We start from the raw sequence: 24077 nt of genomic DNA, 5'->3' as shown, positions 1-24077 counted from the left end.
AACATTGCACACCTCGTATTTCAGACATGATGATGGAAATCACTGTGAAAAACAATAATTGTATGCCATTGCAAGTGAAAGCTTTACCACATACAAATTTTAGATGCAGAGACGATGCACAAGAGGCTTCACCTACCAGCCCAAACGCTTAGGACATTTCTTTCTTTCTCGAATGAAATTCTGAATTCATCCCCAACGTGCATAAACTGCACCTGGTCTGATGGAATAAAATTAGGAATTTCTTTTTCTATCTTGCTTAAGCCATTCATAAAATGTGACCTGTTATTTTTTGAACGACACATGAGCACGCCATGTGGCAAAAAGCATGCAAGGCCTTCGGATCCATTTATATTCGTCATCGAAGCACTATGGGGGCCAACCTCCTCGACACACGCAGGATCTACATCCGCCAAGCACGCGAAAATAGAAAATATGTCCACTTCATTAAGAATGAAGCAGCGTTTCGTGCTCCGTTGCAGCATCGCCCTGCACCTGACAGCCTTTCCTTCTCGACATTCTTGATAGGAACGCTAATGCGCTTGCGCGAATATTCATCATAGCTTTTTCCGTTTAAACAGAGAGATTGTACTGGGGATTCTTCCGGCGCGTTGTGCAGCAGGGAATGAAGATCGCTTTATGAAAACGACCCGATTAGGCTCCATCGATTGGTAATTTACCTGTATGGACGAGCTATCTATTTACTCGTTTCCATTACATGCCGCGCTTCCAGGTTGCGTGTCCTTTCTCTTTTCTTTTTCTTTTTACAAGTGCGTGTTGTCAGCTTACAACAATAGTTTAGAATCATCAGGAACGGTCTGTCTCATCCCGTCGTCGTCATTGTTAACTTTACAACTTTTTTGTCCTCTAATTTAAAGAACTTGTGATGTTGCTTTTGTCGTCACAACGGCAAGCAGATTTCTGATAGAAGACTGGAATAGGATAGATAGGCACTGGGAGGAGCAAGAGGGATAGATGCCCTCACTCATCAAGATTGATGACTCTCAGGGCCCTCAGGCGAAGCAGATTTTACAAAATCTGTCCGCATTTCTTCCATTATTAGCTTTTGAACCGACGTTCCCCGCCCCGCGCACGGGGCCATTTTCATTTTCCGACATTTTCCTTCGTTTTCTTTTTTTTTTCTTTGTGCTGGTGCTCGCATTGCGTCTTATTTTCAGAATGGTAGCAGTAGCTTGCGCCAGCTGTGTCCCAGGGCCTTGATGAGTATTTGGAAAGAAAAAAAAGAAAGAAAAAGAAAACACTTCCTTGAGAGATTGGATTTTTTTTTCGATCATTCTTCGAGTATTGCATGCGTACGGCTCTGTTTACGTTTCTAAATATAAATTTGCATTTAAATGAAAGTCAAACAAGATCCTTTTATTTCCAGCTTTTTGAAAGTGAAATCATACCCTAATTATACCCTAGTGGCTGCTTCTTCGTTTTATATAACGAGAATAGAACAAGAGAACTATGAATTTGCTTTGGTAATGATTGGTGGCTCCTTCCCCATTCGAGCACCATTATTTAATTACTCGTTCTGCGTGAGCTTTCTAAACCATTAGGATTCTGGACTTCAATAACTGAACAGGTATATCAGTGAAGCAATTATTTTTTGAAGGCACCTACTACAGCGTATGCGCCAGAAGCCTACGTGATTAGCAACGTGTCCACATCCGGCTGATTTATCTTCTTGCATATTAATTCATAAAGTAGACATCTCAGATTATTTTTAGCGGACATGATTGAACATAACTATTGGTAACGTTATTGAAAGGCTATCTCATCATGTTGCGTCACGATGCAAAGATTTCGCGTGGTTTACTTCCAATAGGTAAACTGCTGAATACATAGAAAATTTATATTGAATTATCGGGTAAGTGAGACATTTCTCCATTCATCATCAGGGGTGCGTAGTGTGTGGCCCTTGTTATGACATGTAAATTTTGCAAACCTGGAAATTCTGTGCTGACTCAACTAGAAGTGGTCTTAGCTTTACGCAGAACACTTGGATCTCTGAGAGTTCAGTGTAATCCGTAATCGCCTGATGTGTACGCAAAGAACAGATCATGCTCTGTAATGTCCCAGCGAGGAAAATGTGTGGCGCTGCAAAAACGTTACAGGTGTGGGAAATTTAAATGCTACAACACCCCAAATGTCAGGAATTATGCGGTGAGGTTTGAAGGACATGTATATATCAGCAATAGGCGAATGTGTGCGATCAAGTACACAAAATGTCAGCGCGGCCGTAAGCATGCGATAGCTGACGTAGTCTTCACAAATTTATATGCACATGCAGAGATGCGTACAACTTTATACATTTAGCCGATGAACCCTTCAGCATACCACGCACTGGCATTCTGGTGCAAAGATCCACTGCAGTGATAGGCTACGATGCACAGCCATGGATGCAACAATATATCGTACTAAATAATATTGATGTTAAAATTTCTGCCTTCGTTTTTCTAGCGGTCGATCCGCCATCCAACCCTACCGAATGTACCTTTACTGACGCTGCATGTATTAGAATATTCAAACATTTATTTTAGGACATTACTGAAATAAGAGCACGGTAAAATACATACAAAGAACAAGTACAAATAAAATTAAATACACACATAAGCACAATACGTAGCTTGATGTCACTCCTCCGCTTTTTTGTTCTTACAAACGTCGGGTATATGCTTGTAGCGCAAAAAAAGCGCTCGGAATGTTATAAGGAAACAATCGATATTCGGTAACCGTTCCGTCAAACTTCCAGTTTCGAGCACTGAGGTCAGCAGTCATACACATAGTAGCTTTTCGATAAACGGCAGGGGAGTCATAAGAGTAAGCGTGTATTAAAAAATAAGGCGCATATTAAAATATACTCGCCCCTCTAGGATTAACTAATGCCGAAATGGTGTCCTATTTGAGTACTGGCGGAACAGGTTCTTTCAAATCATTTCTGCAGCTATAAAGTGTGCAGTGCAATGGCTGTCTTACTAAATGGGAAGCATTTTTCTTTCCAGAGCATTTAGCACTTTGAGAGTATCTATCTATCTATCTATCTATCTATCTATCTATCTATCTATCTATCTATCTATCTATCTATCTATATATATATATATATATATATATATATATATATATATATATATATATATATATATATATATATATATATATATATATATATATAGCGGCGTACGCCTTGTTGCTCTCATGGTTCTTTCATTAACTTGGCATGTACAACAATTGGCTATGACAGGAGTGTATGACGAACATAAACAATAGATCAACAAATGCGTGTCATTTATGTCACGAAACAGCAGAATATGTCTTGGTATGTACCAATATTGGCACAGTATGACAAGAGTGTATAAGAAGCATAAATTATCAGTCATGACATGAGTGTCCTGACATGTGTGTCCCATAAGGCAAGTATGACAAGAGAGTATGACGAACATAAATGATAGATCATGACATGCGTGTCAGGTCATGATCTCTCCTTTGTTCAACAATCTAACCTTTGTTTAATGCAGCTAGTGTAATCGAAACCCTGTAGATATTCCTGGCAGTCAATCATCAAGCGCACGCTCCTGATGTTTGCCCGTAACTTCTTGAGTTAGGTCCCACGCTCAACTATTTCGAATTCGATTCTATTCACTACGTACAAACTTTCATCACAAGCATGAGAACGCCATTTGCTCCCACTTATGCCAATAATTTCATGGGACAGCATGAACAAAGCGTGACAAAACCATACCCTTTAAACCCTCACATCTACCTGCGTTATGCTGACGATATATTCATAATACGGAAACACAGCACAAACGCGCTTGCCGACATAACTAGCGCTTTCAACCACTTTCACGCAAGTATTAAGTTTACTACTCATCATCATCATCATTATCATCATCATCAGCCTGGTTACGCCCACTGCAGGGCAAAGGCCTCTCCCATACTTCTCCAACTACCCCGGTCATGTACTAATTGTGGCCATGTCGTCCCTGCAGACTTCTTAATCTCATCCGCCCACCTAACTTTCTGCCGCCCCTGCTACTCTTCGCTTTCCCTGGAATCTAGTCTGTAACCGGTAATGAACATTGGCTATCTTCCCTCCTCATTACATGTCCTGCCCATGCCCATTTCTTCTTCTTGATTTCAACCAAGATGTCATTAGCTCGTGTTTGTTCTCTCACCCAATCTGCTCTTTTCTTATCCCACTAACGTTACACCCATCATTCTTCTTTCCTTAGCTCGTTGCGTCATCCTCAATTTAAGCAGAATTTAAGTTTAAGTTCAATTTAAGTTTACTACTCACCACTCTCCTAGTCAACCTCCTTGAAACGACGGTTTGCATAGAAAATAGAAAACTGAGAATGTCACTTTACCGGAAGCCTACGAATAGCCAGCAGTATTTAGACTACACCAGTCATCACGCGAGATACTGCAAGTGAGGAACTTTAATCGGACAAGCGAAACAAATGAGAAGAATCTGTAGCACAGACAATGATTAGATCCACCACCTAAATGGCTTTAAAGTAACACTAGCAAAACGAAATTATCCACAAATTCCTCTCGACCAGGTTCTGACGTTGCGTGTAGATTAGAGAGGCAGTCGGCATTAGCTAAAAAACAACCTACCCTAGAATCTGAGAAACCGCCAACCTTCATAACAAAATATTTTAATCCACTCCCAAACATAAACAACATCCTACGGAAATACCACCCAATATTAGCGAGAAACGAGCGTCTGAGAAAAGCTTTACCGGATTTACCAAGGGCTACCCATTGCGGCAAGAGAAACATTAAAGACATGTTCGTGCACACAAAGGCCAGCCAATATCATGCCGTCGTAATAAAAGCATGTTGTCGCCCAAGGTGCAAATCTGCAGGCACCTTCAAAGTGACATTAAAATAAAGAGCGCCGCAAATAGTTATACAGATGAAGTGAAAGTTAGCTTTACTTACACTAGTTGAAATGCAATTTGTATGCATGTGTTCCTTTTGTAAGAAACTTGTAATTTGTATGCATGTGTTCCTTTTGTAAGAAACTATTCATCGGTGAAACGGGACACTCAGTGAACGTCCGAAACGGGGCATCGTGCGGACACAGCTAAATCTCTTCCCAAGGCCGTCGCCGAGCATTTCAACCGACCGGGTCATAACCTTGAGGAACTTAGACTCTATATACTACAGTCAAATTTCCGTTCCACGCGAGATAGAAAATGAAGAGAATCATACCTCATTGGTAAGTTCAAGACATTGCAACCAATAAGCATAAAAGTTTGAAAGGGAGCTTTAGAATCTATTCCCTATGCTAAACTTCAACCACAAGCATCACACTTAGTATGTTTTAATTGCTTTGTTTAGCTTTTTTGTTTTGTCAATTCGATTGTCAATCATATACCAACCTCCCTTTTCTTTGATTCACTCTTTCCTTTTTTTATTTATACATTTATCCCTTCTTCTATGAGCACCATGTTCTGCCGCTACAGTTCACTGACCTTCAGCAGAGCACATTGCAGCCCCCCCCACTCCCCACCTTAACTCCCCGTCGTCCAGGCCGCTTCCAGGAAAAAAAGGAACCTATAATGACACGTCAACCAGCTGACACACAGGGCAGCCTCACATTCCGCCACGGACGTTCCATAGCGCAATATTTTTTTTCTTTTCGATTATACACCCTCGCCGCTAACACACCCTCAGGAGTTACCTGGCCTACCCGCCTTACCCTCTCTCTTCTTCAGAAGTATGGTACCTATATACACTGGGTCGAGGAGAGCTTATGTCGCCTTGAAAGAGACAAGTCTACTTGTCGAAACGTTGGGTCCTGCATTAACCTTGTCCTCGGTTTGCTCATCGCCTTGCAATAAATTTCGTATGCAAGCGCTCGGTAGTGTTATTCGTGCTTTACCAATGATGCAGAATTAGACAGCTGCGCTACCGGAAATATTACTACCTCGTAGATCAAAAAGTAGTGAAAACGTGTGGAAAATTATGTAACCTGTGAGAACTTAAATATATGTCGAGGAATTACAGTCTTCGTAAAAAAAAACTTTCTAGTGATATTTCTCTTGAAAAAGTAATGATCGTATTCTTCGAAGTACTTTATCAACATAATGATACATCAAGCAGCGGTGGTTTATTACCTTGAGCAGGAAATTTTGCATGCGGGTGGATAATTTCCATTGTAGTGTAGCTGGCACACTGCGCCTAATCTAAGAATGAGTAAAAGCGTGTTCGCGCCAGCGCTATGCAGCTAGCTATCTTCGGGTTATCTTGACGCAGTTACAACAATGCAGTGAACAAGAGCCTGCCACAAAGGTAAGCCACGCATCAAGTCCCGCTTTAGAGACTCTTCGAGGAAAGTATACAAGCATAAAGGAATTATTGGTGAATCACTAAATAACAGGCAATATGACACCATACAGAAAGAAGTGGCAAAGGAAAATAGACTTCAAAGTAACAGAAGCATTAAAAACGCATGCCGAGAACTCTAATATAAGTCAGTGGAGCTCGGCTTCTCCCCCCCCCCCCCCCTCCCCACCACGCAACTGATCATGAGAACAAATATTTCACATTCCCAATATGACACAACGATTCAAGTGCGCGTCCCACAACAACACTAAGTCGATTGAGAGCGAAAGTTACAGCAATCGTACCAGCGAACTTAAAATCATCCCATGTTCTCGAGTCATGGCGTAGAACTTTCTTGCGTAATATGTACATTCCGGCTTTTCCAGTAGTAAAAAAAACGAACATCAAACTTCTGATACATTCATCTCCACGCATATTCAATGTCGCCTCATGTTCTTTCAATGTGCATCATATAGCTATACCGACGACCGTTTTGCCGAAGGCATAACTATTTTTATGAGATGCCTGACGTGCTGCTAATCGACAGAAATGGAGAGTATTTTTTTTTCCTTTTAGATATCTCCAGTGAACAAATACCTTGTGTTGAATTACTCCTACTAAAACCAGTATATATGTTGGCAGAAAAAAAAACGTATAAATACAAATACACGAATGCATATACATACGCATATTAGTGCTATAGCCGTATGCATACCAATATGTTTACACATCTTTGCTAAGGTAGGCGAGACCAGGTAGACTTGAATTGGCCTCTGAGCCTGTTTCATTGCATGATTACCACAACCGCGGGGAAAGTATCATTATCCGCTGCGGTAGCTTAGTTGTTAGGGCGCGGCGCTGCTGAGCTCCAGATCTCAGGCTCGATCACGATGAAACAGAAAAAAAAAACACTCGTGTACTTCCATCTATGTGTAGGTCAAGGAACTCACTACAGCGATTGATAATCAGTAATGGATGTTTTTCGTCTCCTAAAACCCCGTAATTTATTGTTATAGTGTGTCACGTTTCTAAGCACAAATTTAGATTCTTAAGAATGTGCGCAACAATGTAAAGAGAGAGTTCGCGTTCATACCTAGGTAAATGAAAGGTAAAAGTGCTTATTACACATCATGAATTACTACATAGTCTGTAACATTCCAGCACCGGCGTAATTGCGAACATGATTACGGCCACACAATCAATACAAACAAACGTACACTAAAAATTACACCAGTAGCAAAGTAGGACACACTCGGCAGCTGCAACAATAGCTCTGTGGTTGTCTGATTCCCTCTGCACCGCCAGGTGCCCTGAAGATCACCCACGTTTACGCTTCTGCTGACCCGGCAATCTGGCCAAACAACGCCCGCTTTCCGGAATACCGGAGACGCTAAAACTGTCTATTACCGTATTTACTCGATTCTAAGCACCTCCTTTTTTTCACGATCGCGATGCCCAAAGTGAGGCGGGGTGCTTAGATTCGAAAAATGTAGAATGACCCCCCCTCCCCCTTTTCGCTGCGACTTCACGACGAGACGGGTGCGAGAAATAACATTTTATTTTGCAAACATCCAAAAGAAAAATCGGTGCAGACAGTGAGCCCACCGCTTGTGTCGGATGCTTAGTCACTATCACTGTCACTCACGAATCCGCGCGGCTCTGCAGTCCGGCTGCGGCAAGATCGCGCCGCGGACACCGTTCTACCTCGGGATTCAGACGGCTCCGGCTCGATGACAGCGAGAGCAAGCGCGCTTGGCGATCTTGGCTACGCGCTCTTCCTAAGAAACAGGTGGGTGCCTAGATTCGCGTGCAAACTTTTTTCCCCAATTTTTTTCGCGAGAATAGAGGGCGGTGCTTAGAATCGGGGGGTGATTAGAATCGCGAAAATACGGTAACTCCGCTAGAGGCGGTGAAGGTGGCCTTAACAATACGGGCCTAGTTCTGCGGGAGGCCTGTAACTGCAGATCCATCTGTTTCATGCGTAACCGAAACGTTGCACGGGGACATATTCACACATGTTCGTGAGACAAGGGGGTTATTAACGCAAAAGCCTTAGACGGCTCAGGGGACGAAAAATGCGATGTCGAGCGTTATACCGTTCCGGTGTTATGGTACCAAAATTTATAGCGAGTCCAAGCCTCGACCTTTTGTTGAAGTTTAACCCATTACCTGTGGTGTTGAATAAGGCGAATTTAATTTTTACCCACCGGTTTGGTGGGAGTCGAATCCACGACGTTTGGTGTTAATTAAGGCGAATTAAGGCCGTGAATTTCTTTATAAGGAAGTGTGAAGCCGAGGCGAAGAAGAAGCGTCAGCATGACTTTTGGAGTGAATGAGTGCACAGTTGATTAAAATAGAGTTAACTAAGGCAATTAACAAACTAACTTTGGTAAGAGTCGAACCCGCTTGGAGATATTCGCGAAGCGGCCGTATCTCCAAGCTGGACTCCCATTGCCATCGCGAGCGTCGGAAGTCGAACCCCCTTAAAGAAATGGATGAGCCAGCCATATCTCCAAGTTTGATTTCAATTAGCATTGTGAAGGTCGAGATTCGAACTCTCGACCTTTGGTGTTAATTACGGTGAAGCTTATTCGGCCAATAACATATATAGAGTTAATTAAGGCAGAGTTTATTAGGGTATATTTAATTAGGTCACTCGAACCCCTGACCTTTGCTGGGAGAAAACAAGTCATTGGCAGTAACAACGGATTAAAATGAAAATGTTAAATAATGTAATGAATGTCGTGTGAGCGGGTAGGCTTCCGCCTTCATCCGCTTCATCGTATACGAAACGGACTGTCAAGTTCTGCTTATTACGAGACGTGAAAGTAAACGTACGCTGATTATGTAAAATAGTGCAGATTTATCTCTACACGTATAGCTGCGTATGCGAGCTCCATCGACGATATTCATATGTATTTATTTACCTCGTATGACGCAGCCCGTATTCGCAATTCGCTTGCCGGTTCCCGGCTCAATTCTTGCCGTGAATTCTCAATACAGGCTTCGAAGGTAACAGCAACAAGAATGCCGGTTGCACGAATTAAATATATCGGTGGTGCACCAATGGAGTGATAGGTGAAGTGCAGGGGGTTGACGGGCAGATCTCAGCTCCTGGCAATGCTCTCAATACGAGCTTTGTCTTCAGCGCATGTGACCGCTCCAGAACCGTTCAGCAGACAATAAATGTCTCCAGGAAAGGGAGCTCGTAATCCGTAATTATATGTCCAAGAGCCATTCTGAACATTTCCGAGTGCCCGTTTTTCTTGCGCAAGGACCCAAAGATAGGCCAAACGCCGGGCCACTAGATCTGAATGCCACACGCGTCTCTTATTTCTAGGCCCACGCAGAGTGCGGCTTGTGCAAGCACCGCCGCTAAGTGTAGCGCAAACAGCCCAGGACAAAGGCAGCCGGCTCTTTCTCCGTACAAAACGGGTGCTCGCCTAGGCCTCTGATGCGCTTATTCGTTTATGCGCTTTTAGAACAATGCGTGCACAGGCATAGGATTACAGACAGTGCGAGAAGAGTGGCGTCCGAACCAAAGCGCACATTAAGGGCAACGACGCAAGTGGAAACTGCGAACAGTGGATAACGAGCCGCATACGAGTAAACTCTTTTAGCGCTTATCATATCGCGATGCAGAGCCGCAGGAGGAAAAGAGAGAATGAAGGAGCGCCAAATTACTCTCGGTTTTTCCTAAGTGTATGCACGCTTGGTATGCTACGAGATGGGATTAACGATATTTTCTTTACGCAAGAGACAAACACGGTGGATCCCGGTTTTCATTCGTTATGCACGAGAACCTCCATATAAAAAGGGAAACACAGAATGCGGGTGTGACCTTTAAGGCTCGGTTTGTTCGTGCGTCCCCTCTGTGGTTCGTCTTTGCCGTGTTGTTCGTTTCCCTATACAACGACGAAGGAAGCCAGCAAAGCTCTTTTCATTTGCACACTTAAAACGCATAGTCAAGTGCATCTGTGCAGGATGGTCCCCTTTTAAGGTGAACACGCCAGAGCGAGACTCCGTTCTGAGCAGTGCCAGTGCGTCCGTGCATTCAACCAAGTAGGTGCAGTGATGCCTTGAGGCATGGCTTTGTTGCTTCCGCTACGTTCAAGTCATTCAAGTCCGCATAAAAGATGGGCTACAATAATGTGTTGTCACATTATTGAGCGCACCGCTGGTTAGTTCTTATGCGAATGGTGATCGAGTTGGCCGTCGTTTTAATTAACACGATAGTTCTTGTCTTTATCGGACCGTTCTGCGCTAACGAAATCAACTGTAAATTTCTAGTAACGTGCAGGACGAGGCTCCGCTGTTTTGCTGTTTTCTTAAGAAGATATTAATTAGTAGTGAAAATTCGACTAGCGTTATGTTGTATCTTCATGACAGCAATGCGAATACCATATTTGCATGGATTTACCATTTTTAAAATCTCAGTTTAAGTCAGTTTCGAAGCATTCCTTTTCCCGTATTCTTTTTTTCAGCATACAAAAGCAAGCCGCTGCCGTGTGAAAGCGGCAGGCCGCTTATATGTGTTGCTTAAAGGTATTACGGGCGTTATTTCAAGCAAAAAGAAAAGGAAGTTGAAAAACGCTATCGGATTTTGAACAATGAAGGGCAAGTTTTGAAATGTGCTGTACAGGCGACGTCGTGCCCCCCCAAAAAAACTAAGAATTTAAATATTTTCAAGAAAGACGAATGCTGATCCTTCCATTCCTACGACACACATAATTACTCGAAGCTTCCCTTGGAGGTTGCTAACCACAGACAATCTGTTTCTTTGCACACATAAATAAGGCTGCGCTTTCCTCAGTTCTTGGTTTGTTTTGGCTAGGACACGCCCTATGAAAGAACTGACGCAGGGTCGTGTGAAACGCAAGGTTAGGCTCGCGTGTATGGTAAAGTATTTAAGTGTGGTATAGTAACTAATGGAAGCCACACTTCTGGTGATTCTATGTGCGAAAATTTGTTTGTAAGCAGGGTACCGATTGATGCAGCTGAAAGCAGAACGGAACGAAAGCCAAAACAAAAAAAAAATCCCAGTGTCCTTCCACTCTATGAAAAAGGATGACCAGCGAAACTGTCTATGTGGACCCCTTAATGGCGAACTGCACCTCCGCCGCGGGTCGCCCCGGCATTGCACTGTCTTCGGTATCGCTCCACGTATGGGTAGTGCTTCATTCATTTTTTAGACAACTTCCAGGAAGCTTATTGAATCGGGAAAGACAGAATATTCACTTCCAAATTGGGATAGTTTTTTTCTTCTTATTACCTTTTTTTTGTGAGAAGTGCATAACTACTCCGATAAAAATATACTTCTGACTACTTAGGGATCGTACGGGTAGTGCTTACTTAAATATTACTAGCACCAATTGAAGTAAAGGAAATCTTAGTGGATTGAAAAGTTCGAAGCTTTTTCAACCGTGCCAGTTATTTTCAAAAATTGCATTTGCAGACGACAGTTAGCAATACAGTCAACCCGCTCATCTGAACTAGCAATCAGCTGTCGTACTCAAAGAGAGAACAATCGCTGTCCAGAGAAAAGTCCGTTATTAGAAAAGCAGTTTTGTCATGCGAATTATTTTGTAGGGTGTAAGGCGCGCACAGGGACATTTTGAGAACCCTTAATTAGCCTGGGGAGTCTGCAGAAAGATTTCAAAAAGTAAAACCGCGAGAGCGCTATGCTACACTTGGTCACGTATAGGCACGGATCTTAAAGCTCGTGATCAATGCTTGGTTTGTTTGCAGCAGTGCGTACTTGTACTGCAGAAACAATAAATAAGGTGAAAGAGGCCTCGTCAAACATGACAATATATCCATGATAGCAAAGCTTTACCTCTTGATCAACGCCACACAGATGAAAGAAAAAGTGTATCATGTAGGGATGTATGCAAAGTATAGCGGGAATGCGTTAGAAACCAAGCAAAAAACAATTATAGCACACGCAGTTTAGGTGTTCAAGGGCACGTTCGAGGCTTTCTTACAAATATAGGCTCATTGGTTAAAGCAATATTAGGTACGTAATCCTACTGCGTCAAGAATTCTTCCAAAGGTGTATGTAGCAGAAGAATTAGCAAGCGGCAAAAAAAATATATAGCGCTGCTTATTTCAGTTTTTCTTCACCGTCACTGACAGCTCAGGAGCAGAGCGCATAATATGTGGGCCTGCGAGTCATCAGGTCTCATAAGTATTCATTAGGAAAGTGCAGCGCACATATCAAACGAGACACGAAGCAAATTTAACACAAATGCGATGACGCGCAACTCAGTTTGTCGAAAAGAAGGAAGGAAGGAAAAAGTAGAGAAGGAAAGGCAGGGAGGTTAACCAGTTTAGCGTAACCGGCTTGCTACCCAACACATGGGAGAGGGATGGGGGCGATGAAAGATGGGGAAGGGGGGAGAGAGAGAGAGAGCACATAGCACAGCACACAAACATCGTCCGGTAGAGTCCATCAATCTGGCATTGTACGTGATAACACTGTCAGAGCCGCTTGTCCAATCCCGTCTCTTTCAAGAACTGAAGTAGTCCCTTCGTCGCCTTCACCTGCGATGTCTACTGTCGGCGGCATGTGAAAATCGTGTCGAGGGACAATGGTCTAGTGTCAAGGTGCGAGAGAACGGATGCCAGGGACTGTCGCTGAACATTATATTCAGGACAGTCGCACAGAATGTGCTGCAGCGTCTCCTCGCAAAGACAGGCATTGCAGAGAGCGTTGTTGGCCATTCCAATGAGGAATGAGTAAGATTTCGTGAAAGCCACCCCTAACCATAAGCGATAAAGCAGAGTCACCTCGCTTCGGCGGAGTCCAGCTGGCATATAGAGATGCATCAAAGAGGGCAGGTGGTATTGACGGTTGCTCTGGTTGGTCTGGCTGTTTGGTGTGCACCATGAAGAGAGCGTCATCTCCTGTGCAAGCACTCGAAGTCTGCTAGCTGCGTCGGATCGTGAAAGTGGTATGGCCTCTTCTTGTGCGTCTTCAAGAGCTGCCCGAGCGGCATTATCGGCGTCTTCGTTTCCAGTGACGCCGCAGTGACTTGGCAGCCACTGAAACGTCACGTGGTGTCCTTTCTCCTGTGATGTATGGAGTAGGCATCTAATATCGAATACGAGCTGTTCGAATGGCCCGCGACGCAGAGCTGATAGTACAGATTGTAGGGCTGCCTTTGAGTCGCTGAAGATGGACCATTGTCGAGGTGGCTCCCGACTGACGAAACGGAGTGCAGCGCGAAGAGCAGCTAGTTCAGCAGATGTCGATGTTGTCGGGTGGTCAGTCCTAAAGCTGATGGTAATAGCTTTTGCTGGGACAACCACAGCACCGGACGAACACTGGATGTTTGTGGAACCATCAGTATAAATGTGTTCACTGTCCGCGTACCTCTCGTGCAGAAGAAGCAGAGACAGTTGTTTGAGGACAGGCGACGACAGTTCAGACTTTTTTCCGATTCCTGGTACACTGAGATGTACTGTGGGGCTGATAAGACACCAAGGGGGTATCGATGGTTTAGATGCAGCGGTGAAGCCAGAGGGAAGTTTGTCGTTGTACTTGTTGATAGTTTTAGAGAAGGATGATTGGTGCCTGTCTGAAGGTAGTGCTGCAAGGTGGTGATAGGGGGCACGTGCAAAATGTCTGATGTGCGTTCTCAGGGCTTCCACCGTAATGTGAGTTCGTATTGGATGGTCCCGAGCAATCGCAAGAGTCGCCTCTGTTGACGTACATCTGGGCAAACCAAGGCAGACTCTGAGTGCTTGAGCTTGTACTGCCTGCAGAACACGAATATTTGTCTTGCAGGTGTTGTTCAGTACAGGTAGACTGTATCTTAAAAAACCGAGAAAGAGAGCTCTGTAGAGTTTAAGCATTGCGTCTACTGACATCCCCCACGTCTTCCCTGTCAAGTATTTGAACAACTGGGAAGTAGCTGTCAGGCGCCGTTTCATGTAGGCCACGTGTGGGCTCCAACAGAGGTCTCGGTCAATAATGACGCCAAGGAATCTGTGGTTTCGGACATAGGAAATGGTCCGCCCATTGATTGAGATGACATAAGGCGTCATCGGTTTCCGAGTAAATGCTACTAGTGCGCATTTTTCAGGTGAAATGCTGAGACCCTGTTTACACAAGTAGTTCGCTGTCAAAGTGGCCGCTCTTTGAAGTCGCACACGTATCTGAGGACGTGTGACTGCCGAAGTCCAGACACAGATGTCGTCAGCGTATATTGAAATCTTGATGGTAGTTGGCAAGCATTCAGCAAGTCCAACAAGAGCGAGGTTGAATAGCGTCGGGCTGAGAGCACCGCCTTGAGGAACGCCCCTGCTGGTATAGCGTCGCGTAGTTGGGCCATCGTCAGTTAACACATAGAATGATGTTGCAGACAGGTAACTTGCAATCCAGAAAAAAACTCGACCACCTAGGCCAACCGTCGCAAGAGCGTCGAGAATGGCCTCATGTAATACGTTATCGTATGCCCCATTCACATCTAAGAATAAAGCTGCAGATAAACGCTTACGGGACCTTTCGTGCTGGACATATGAAACGAGATCAACTACACTGTCGATGGAAGAGCGGTCACGTCTGAAACCAGCCATGCAAAGCGGATAAATCTTGTAAAATTCAAGGTACCATTCCAGGCGGCCAAGGATCATCCGTTCCATTATCTTTCCTACACAGCTGGCCAGTGCTATTGGGCGGTAAGAGGTGAGTTATAATGGGGATTTGCCCTGCTTTAAGAGTGGCACCAGGCGGCTTACTTTCCATTCGTCAGGAACATTTCCCTCCTGCCATGAGGAGTTGTAAAGGCTCAACAATTCTATCCGTGCGGACTCTCCGAGATAGCACAAGGCCCGGTATGATATACCATCTGGACCCGGAGATGATGAGCGCCTGCAGAGAGCTAGTGCCGCTTCGAGCTCCTCCATTGTAAAAGGAAGGTCCATGCGGCAATCACGGGAATGGGGGCAATCACGGGAATGTCGAAAAGAAGTTACACAAACATATATACCCAGGCTAACCAAAGTGAGCACGTGCAAGAGTATTTAGAATAAAAAAAATATATAAATATACTTGAAAAAACACAGACATTGTACAGAATAAAAAAAAACCACGTAGCGTTTAAAAAGCCAAATTCCTTGCCAGTGAGTATATAAACGGCTGACTTACGCACATATCGGCACGCTTTTTTGATATGGAAGGCCTCGCTTTTTTCGCGTGCTGGTTTGTTTTTACGAGAAAACAAAATCCCACTATTACAAAAGACAGGTTTACAAAGACAGCTTTTGCAGTGGTTGGTCAAGTGTAAGTGGATATCGTTGTCGAGTGATTGTGGAGGCTCCTTTAGAAGGGTGTTAACACACAGGCCGGTCTGGTTTATGTAAATATGAACACATGTTAATGGCAACGTGCACACTACACCGCTCACACAACTTTCAGTACTTTCTCGACTCATTCGTAGTTTATTTACACTTCCATCGTTGTGCTTGCTATCCAACAGTGAGCCAGTCACCCTCATTCATTTGAAACCTCCTGACGAGTTCGGGCGTCTGCTGGTTTTCTCTCGTCACTATACGTTGCCTCATCGCCCGTTAGGCCTGGGGGCTCTTGTCTGTACTGCGGTGCTCGGTGATCCCGGCGCTGCTTTGTAGACACCGAGGCCGTCGAAGTGTGCACTCGCATGTTGATCTTGCGCATCCACTGCCGAGCGATCGCATAGCTCCGCCGTGTTTCAGCCGCACTTGGCTTATTCTTCGTATGCGCTCGACGTCAGAGTTAGTTTCCTGTGCGTGTTACTGGTGCAAATTTCTCGGGAAATATACTGCGCCCATTGGAGCTCTTTATCCCTGCGCGGTTACTGTAACGTGGTTGTAGTTTTAGGGATCTAGCAATTTAAATACTTTCTTTCAATTACTCGGGCCCTACGCACATAGTTGTGAAACAAAGTTTTTAGCGAAGCGGTGAAGTAAATGCTATAAAACTAACGGCGATACGTACGATTGTGTTCCCTTACGTTCTGATTAACCTGTAATTTCATGCGATGGTTATTTCTTACATTCTGTGAATTATTGCTGGTGGGTAGTTTCGCCTGAGAAATGAAATAACTCATTTTCCTAGGTACTGCAGTGATTTATTGCCCTGAGTTTTTCGAAACAAAAAAAAATTATGTTTTCTCTTACAGCTTGAGAGCACGCAGAGTGCAATTGCAAGTTATCTTGGGAGGAGCATCTCCTGCATCTTAGAATTGTACCGGTGTGTAGTATTTGATAACTAAAATGTAACGCTGCTATCGCTCATACTTTGCCCCCTTCAGCTGTATGGCTATATCGTACTGTTGATTTCTTGCTTCTCAAACGGCGCCTAGAACATTCATTGCCTCGATTATACTGTGAAGCTTCATAGAAGGCCACACGTCACTGCGTTGAACCGGGAGTGGGAACTCCTGCAAGAAACTCGCTGGATTGCCTACACAGCGGCTATGGCGTCTGTTGCCGTCCTGGACAGGCTCATTACAGCTGAGCAAACGGAGTGCCAACTTCTACGAAGACGATTAATCACACTCTCACACTCACGCAGACGGGCAGAGAAAGAAAGTGCACATGGCCGAGCTCGTCCGTTCTTTTCCTCTTTCGCTGCGTCTGCACTGTGGTCCATCATTATCATGCAGCGAGAATACCAAACATCCGCAGGTTTCATACCAGTGCGCGAACATTCACTACTGTGCGACTAGGCATCCGTCCATGATTCACCTCGATTCATTTTGTAGCACAGCGATGTTCAGCGTTGTGACATGCCTTGCAGCACTCGTAACGCTATACGCTTCTTTTAAGCAAACACGGTAGCGAATGAATGTGGAAATTCACGCTTTCTTTCACTTTTGAGGGACGACCGTTGCATACTGCTCGGTTGAGCCTACAGGAGCCCTGTATACGCAATGGTCGCCGCACGCCAGAGTCACCAGCAGCGTTCATTGTAATCGATTTGGGACTTGCGATTTTCATTGGGAACGACAACTGGCAAGCAAGTTGCATGCATAGGAGCACTATACAGTTCCGCCCACATGTGCCGCGAATCTCGCACCTTGACGAGCTATTCTATACGTGTTCCCTATGTCGCCCCTTTTTTCTAGTAGGCAAGCGCCGGTGATTCTTCCTTTTTTATGACGACGGTACTACGATAGCATTTTTCACTTCTGGTGCGGTATTCGGACCACGCGACCAGTTCGAAGAACGGATTGCACGCACGAATCATTCTCCGCGCCCAAGCTGATTTTGTTGGTATCGAGGGATTAAGCGCCTAGAATGCTTACTACTTTTCTACCTCTGCTCGGTAAATAAGGATCTCTATCTCGGCCCTCCTAATCACATGCCGTGTCAGTAAGGCACTCGCCATTTCTTGCACGAACGATGTTAAGCATGGCCTATTTCGCTGCCAGCGCATCGCTTCTTTTAGACGCAAACGACGGCATTTTGTATATTTACTTTACTGCACTACGTATGCGCAATGATTCGCTCAAGAAACACTCGGTATTATACATGTGGTGGTCTTATATGATTTCAATGTGGAAGATTCACCCGCTAATTTTATAGTAAAAAGGATCAAGACGCGGTTGTTCGGCCATCCTGTGCTTTTGTCCGGGCATGTCTTAAATTAAATTATAGGTTTTAGTGCGCCAATACCACAATCTAATTATGAGGCACGCCAAGTGAAGGACGTCGGAATAGTCTGGATCACCTCCGATTCTCTAACGGCCACCTAAGTCAAACTACACGAGTGTTTTCGCACTTTTCTCCTTTAGAAATGCGGATGCCTAGGCCGGGATGCGATCCCTCGAGCTCGTGATTAGCAGCCCAACACCGTAGTGACATGTGTACTTGTTTATCGGGTGACCGCGTTTCATTGTCTACAAATGTTATCGCACAGAGCAGGACCGCGCCTGCATGTATCGGAAGTTCCTGGAATGTTATCGATGGTTCTATCTCGATGTTATCGATGGTCTGCTGCTACCGAACCTTGTGTAATCTGGGCCGGTATTCTGAAACGTTCGCCTTCCGCGAAACTATCGCCTTGGGCAACGGCGCGCGCTGATTGGCGGTTTTAGCAAAACCTGAAAACAAACAGCGCCTGCAAGTAGTTTCGGCCTACGTCATTTTACCGTCATGGTGTCAATGGGTGCTCTCGACTTATATTGAACAAAGGAACACGTCCTTTGGCGTCTTTTGGCGTTCGGTTGGTGGTGGAGTGTAGTAGAGATAAGATAGGTGGTAGTTTATAGTAGCCTTTTTGATGCCGTGTTACACGCGTTGTTTCGTGGCGATATTTGTTGACTCATTTAAAATAAAACAACTCACATTTCCTTATTCAATTTATTTTACCTAAAGCGGCCGTAATCAACCGCAATCAGTGCCCAGAACCCATACTGCGGCCGCTACACTCGAACACAGCACACCCGAGCCGCTCTGCACTCGCCCGGTGCGCTCTCCCGTGCGATGTCAAGCGGCGTGAAGGTAGTGCACGCTGACGTCACGGGTAAGCAGTCGCTTGATTTAATGAACGTGACTATCGCGCCCGCGAAACTATCGCGGAAGGCTCACGTTTCAGAATACGGCCCCTGATTTCGTGTATGCGTGACGCGAATGGTGTAGGACGTTTTGGAAGACACGCGAGAACCAGCGATTATTCTGGAACCTTCGATGACTGATGCATAAAAGCCGACGCGCTTGACTCGCTGATCAGATTTAGACAATCGCCGACCCTGTTTGCCGCTTTCGCTGTGCATTGAGCGTAACTTGCTTTTGTGCGCACAAGTTCGCCCAATAAAAAAAGTTCATCATTCAGAGCTTCGCTGCTTTCTTCACCGTTACTACTACGTGACAATAGGCCCTAAGCAACGACGACGGGTCATGCGCGTCTTGTGCTCTGGTAATGGAACCGAGTTAGGAAGCTTACTAAATCGCTGATCACAGCACGAGCTCTCTTATCTCCACTGGCGGAAAAGGCTAACGCGCGTTAGCGAGATATCTAACTAGAACTTCCAGCACTACGCACACTGCGATTTCATGACGCCTGAAATTTCACACTTCATTGATTTCAAAGAAAGCGAATCATCATCATCATCAGCCTAGTTACGCCCACTGCAGGGCAAAGGCCTCTCCCATACTTCTCCAACTACCCCGGTCATGTACTAATTGTGGCCATGTTGTCCCTGCAAACGTCTTAATGTCATCCGCCCACCTAACTATCTGCCGCCCCCTACTACGCTTTCCTTCCCTTGGAATCCAGTCCGTAACCCTTAATGACCATCGGTTATCTTCCCTCCTCATTACATGTCCGGCCCATGCCCATTTCTTTTTCTTGATTTCAACTAAGATGTCATTTACCCGCGTTTGTTCCCTCACCCAATCTGCTCTTTTCTTATCCCTTAACGTTACACCTATCATTCGTCTTTCCATGGCTCGTTGCGTCGTCCTCAATTTCAGCAGAACCCTTTTCGTAAGCCTCCAGGTTTCTGCCCCATACGTGAGTACTGGTAACACACAGCTGTTATACACTTTCCTCTTGAGGGATAGTGGCAACCTGCTGTTCATGATTTCAGAATGCCTGCCAAACGCACCCCAGCCCATTCTTATTCTTCTGGTTATTTCAGTCTCATGATCCGGATCCGTGGTCACTACCTGCCCTAAGTAGATGTACTCCCTTACCACTTCCAGTGCCTCGCTACCTATCGTAAGCTGCTGTTCTCTTCCGAGACTGTTAAACATTACTTTAGTTTTCTGTAGATTAATTTTCAGACCCACCCTTCTGCTTTGCCTCTCCAGGTCAGTGAGCATGCATTGCAATTGGTCTCCTGAGTTACAAACAAGGCAATATCATCAGCGAATGTTGAAGTTGCTAAGGTATTCTCCATCAACTTTTATCCCCAATTCTTCCCACTCCAGGTCTCTGAATACCTCCTGTAAACACGCTGTGAATAGCATTGGAGATATCGTATCTCCCTGTCTGACGCCTTTCTTTATTGGGATTTTGTTGCTTTCTTTGTGGAGGATTACGGTGGCCGTGGAACCGCTATAGATAGCTTCCAGTATCTTTACATATGGCTCATCTACCCAAGCGAATAGGTATTACAAAACTTCCGCACGGCTCCGTTGAGTTTAAGGGGGACTGCGGGCCGTGAATTGAGTAGATTTCTTTGCTGAAGACCTCGTGAAGCAATGCACTAGCGTTGTACACGTCTATGGCGAGTATATTCTTGCGTGGATTTATTCTTATGTCTTTAATTTGATCCGGCACCGCACATTCCAGAAAAATGGATAGGGCTTGCATGTTCAGGTATCGTAGGTTGCTTGAGGGTTCTTCCGGCATAAAGATGATGACGTGCGGCCAGCGCGCAGGCCTTGACTTCACAGTCGTTGTGCTTGCAGGAGTTGACGGCGCTGTGTTGACGATTTTTCTCCTCGCCCTCTTACTCCGGACGGGTATGAAGCCGTCGTCAGATGAGTCATCTTCCGACATAGAGTACAGCTCGGTGTCTTCGGTGTCACTGGGGGAGCCAACTCGCTTCCTTGCGGTTGACGACCGTGATGACTTCTGGCCTGGCGGGCCTCTGGCATGCTCCGCGTCCATGGCCGCAAGACGGGGAGGCAAGGCACCTCGAAAGGCGAAGATTTTACCAAAAATTCACAGAGCACAGAAACAAGTGTTCTGCCAAGAAGACACTTCGTCGTCTTCCGACTTCAAGAAAACAGAAAAACTTCAAGAAATCACAGAGCTAGACGGAATCAAAATGCGCCCCTTTGTCCCGATCGACGACACATCCATAGCCGGTATGATTTACGACATTGACATTGTCATTCCCAATGATGACTTGCCTAGCCTCATCAAGCCGGCATACGAAGGCACGATCATTACGCAAGTGCGCCGTCTTGGGAATACGCGCTGCGTAAAAGTAATATTCAAGGGGATTATATCCCATCCCACGTTAAAGTCGGACATTTCCGACATCCGGTTCGAGCATTCATCCAGAAGCCGCTTCAATGCCATCAGTGTTTCAGGCTAAGACACGTCAAAGGCGTGTGTCCCAACTCGCTACTATGTCCGCGTTGCGCTGAACCTCATGAAGAACAGACCTTCGGTGCCACGGTCCTGAAGTGCGCCAACTGTAGCGGCCCTCACGCAGCCTCGTCGAAGGACGGTGCCCGCATCAAGAGGGAGCGCGCGGTTCTCAAGCAAATGGCCAGAGACAATTCGGCCCACAGGGAAGCAGCAGACGTAGTCCGGCGTCGGCGTCGACGTAGGCGCCATCGTACGTCTTCGAAGAAGGCGCATGCACGAAGTGACAGTACCCAATCCACAGCGGTGCCAGTTAGTCACGCCACGAAAAGGCCCACCACTTCCACGAAGGAAGCAGAAAAGGCTCTATCTTTAGAGGAATGGCCTACGCTACCGAGCCGCTCCCTTGCGAAGGAACCTCAAAAGGTCGGGGCCCCACCTGATCCTTCTCCGGCCATGGATGATTCACCTAAAACAGACCGTCAAGTCATCTCGGTGCTACGTTCTCTCATGGAGGCCATTCGAGCAATTTTAGTGCACATGGGGATACGCTTTGCTCAAAACGCACTTAAAGTGCTGGACGCCTTAAGCCCAGTGCTTGCATCCCTCAACTAGAAAGATGGCTACCCAAACCCCATCCTTCCGGAAAGAAGTCAAGGCAGCATCCGTCATCCAGTGGAACGCCAGAATGCTAAAATCACGAATTTCAGATTTTCGTCAGTTTGTGTACACCCATGTGTTTACACTCATCGTCATTTGTGAGCCCAACTTGTCGAAACCAATAAGACTGTCAGGATACGAATTTATCATGTCATCCACAAATGGTGCATGCAGCGAAATCGTCATTTTTGTTCGTCGTGAACTCACCTATGTTTTGCAACCAAGTGTGCCCCACGACGACAATCAATATATATGCATCACAGTTAAAAAGAACAAACTCTTGTTTACTCTCATAGGCGTATATATATCGCCTTCCAGCAATTCCGATACCAAAAGATTTGCGAATATCTTGAGTGTTTGTCCCGCCCCATGGGTCATCATAGGAGATTTCAATGCACACCATCCAGCATGGGGAAGAACAAGGACAAATGCAAGAGGACGAAGATTAGCAAGCATCGCCCACAACTATGGCCTTACTCTCCTGAACGATGGTAGCCCCAACTTTCTTCGAGGCGTGACATCCGGCAGCTGCCCCCACCTTGCTTTCGTCTCCAACTCTCTCGCCAGATGTGTGAAGTGGTTTCCAGACATTGAGACACATAGGAGTGACCACATTCCCACCTATCTGAACATCAAAGGCGCTTCGTCTAGATGAGGCCCACTGAATACCATTCGGACGATTCAATGGGCCAACTTCAAATCTGAGATGGAAGATGCCTGCCGCGAGGGCCTACCATCTGGGTTAGAGCAAACGATTAAAATTACAATGCAAAACGCCACTCACATGATGACGATCTCTTCCACACGAAATGACTTCGACATAGAATTAGAGCGACTTCGAGCGCTTCGTCGCTGGGCGGAACCTCGATATCGGCGTACAAAATCAATTCATGACCTTAGGGCAGCCAGGAGGATGCAAAAGAAGATTCAGCGTCGTATGGATAGATTAGCGTCGGAACGTTGGCCAACGTTTTGCCAGACACTCGACCCCCGCAAGCCACTGTCTCACATTTGGAAAACCGTGCAAGGTCTGCGTTGCCTTCCGGAACGGCGTTTTCCATTCAAGGCGCTAGCGCTTTTCCAAGGGCGGCAAGACATCGATGTCGCAGAAGACTTTTATGCGCGGATCGCAGACCAAGTGACTCGTCCAGATCCTCCAGCCCGAGCTGACTTTCCCCATTCCCGTGATTGCCGCATGGACCTTCCTTTTACAATGGAGGAGCTCGAAGCGGCTCTAGCTCTCTGCAGGCGCTCATCATCTCCGGGTCCAGATGGTATATCATACCGGGCCTTGTGCTATCTCGGAGGGTCCGCACGGATAGAATTGTTGAGCCTTTACAACTCCTCATGGTAGGAGGAAAATGTTCCTGACGAATGGAAAGTAAGCCGCCTGGTGCCACTCTTAAAGCAGGGCAAATCCCCATTAGAACTCACCTCTTACCGCCCAATAGCGCTGGCTAGGTGTGTAGGAAAGATAATGGAACGGATGATCATTGGCCGCCTGGAATGGTACCTTGAATACCACAAGATTTATCCGATTTCCATGGCTGGTTTCTGACGTGACCGCTCTTCCATCGACAATGTAGTTGATCTTGTTTCATATGTCCAGCACGAAAGGTTCCGTAAGAATTTATCTGCAGCTTTATTCTTAGATGTGAAAGGGGCATACGATAACGTTTTATATGAGGCCATTCTCGACGCCCTTGCGACGGTTGGCCTACGTGGTCGAGTTTTTTGTGGATTGCAAGTTACCTATCTGCAAGATCATTTGTGTTAACTGACGATGGCCCAACTACGCGACACTATACCAGCAGGGGCGTTCCTCAAGGCGGTGTTCTCAGCCCGACGCTATTCAACCTCGCTCTTGTTGGACTTGCTGAATACTTGCCAACTACCATCAAAATTTCAATATACGCTGACGACATCTGTGTGTGGACTTCAGCAGTCACACGTCCTCAGATACGTGCGCGACTTCAAAGAGCGGCCACTTTGACAGCGAACTACTTGTGTAAACAGGGTCTCAGCATATCACCAGGAAAATGCGCAC

The sequence above is a fragment of the Dermacentor andersoni genome, chromosome 7 (assembly GCF_023375885.2).
Source record: "Dermacentor andersoni chromosome 7, qqDerAnde1_hic_scaffold, whole genome shotgun sequence".
Lineage (NCBI taxonomy): Eukaryota > Metazoa > Arthropoda > Arachnida > Ixodida > Ixodidae > Dermacentor > Dermacentor andersoni.
This window is presented reverse-complemented; position numbering follows the sequence as displayed.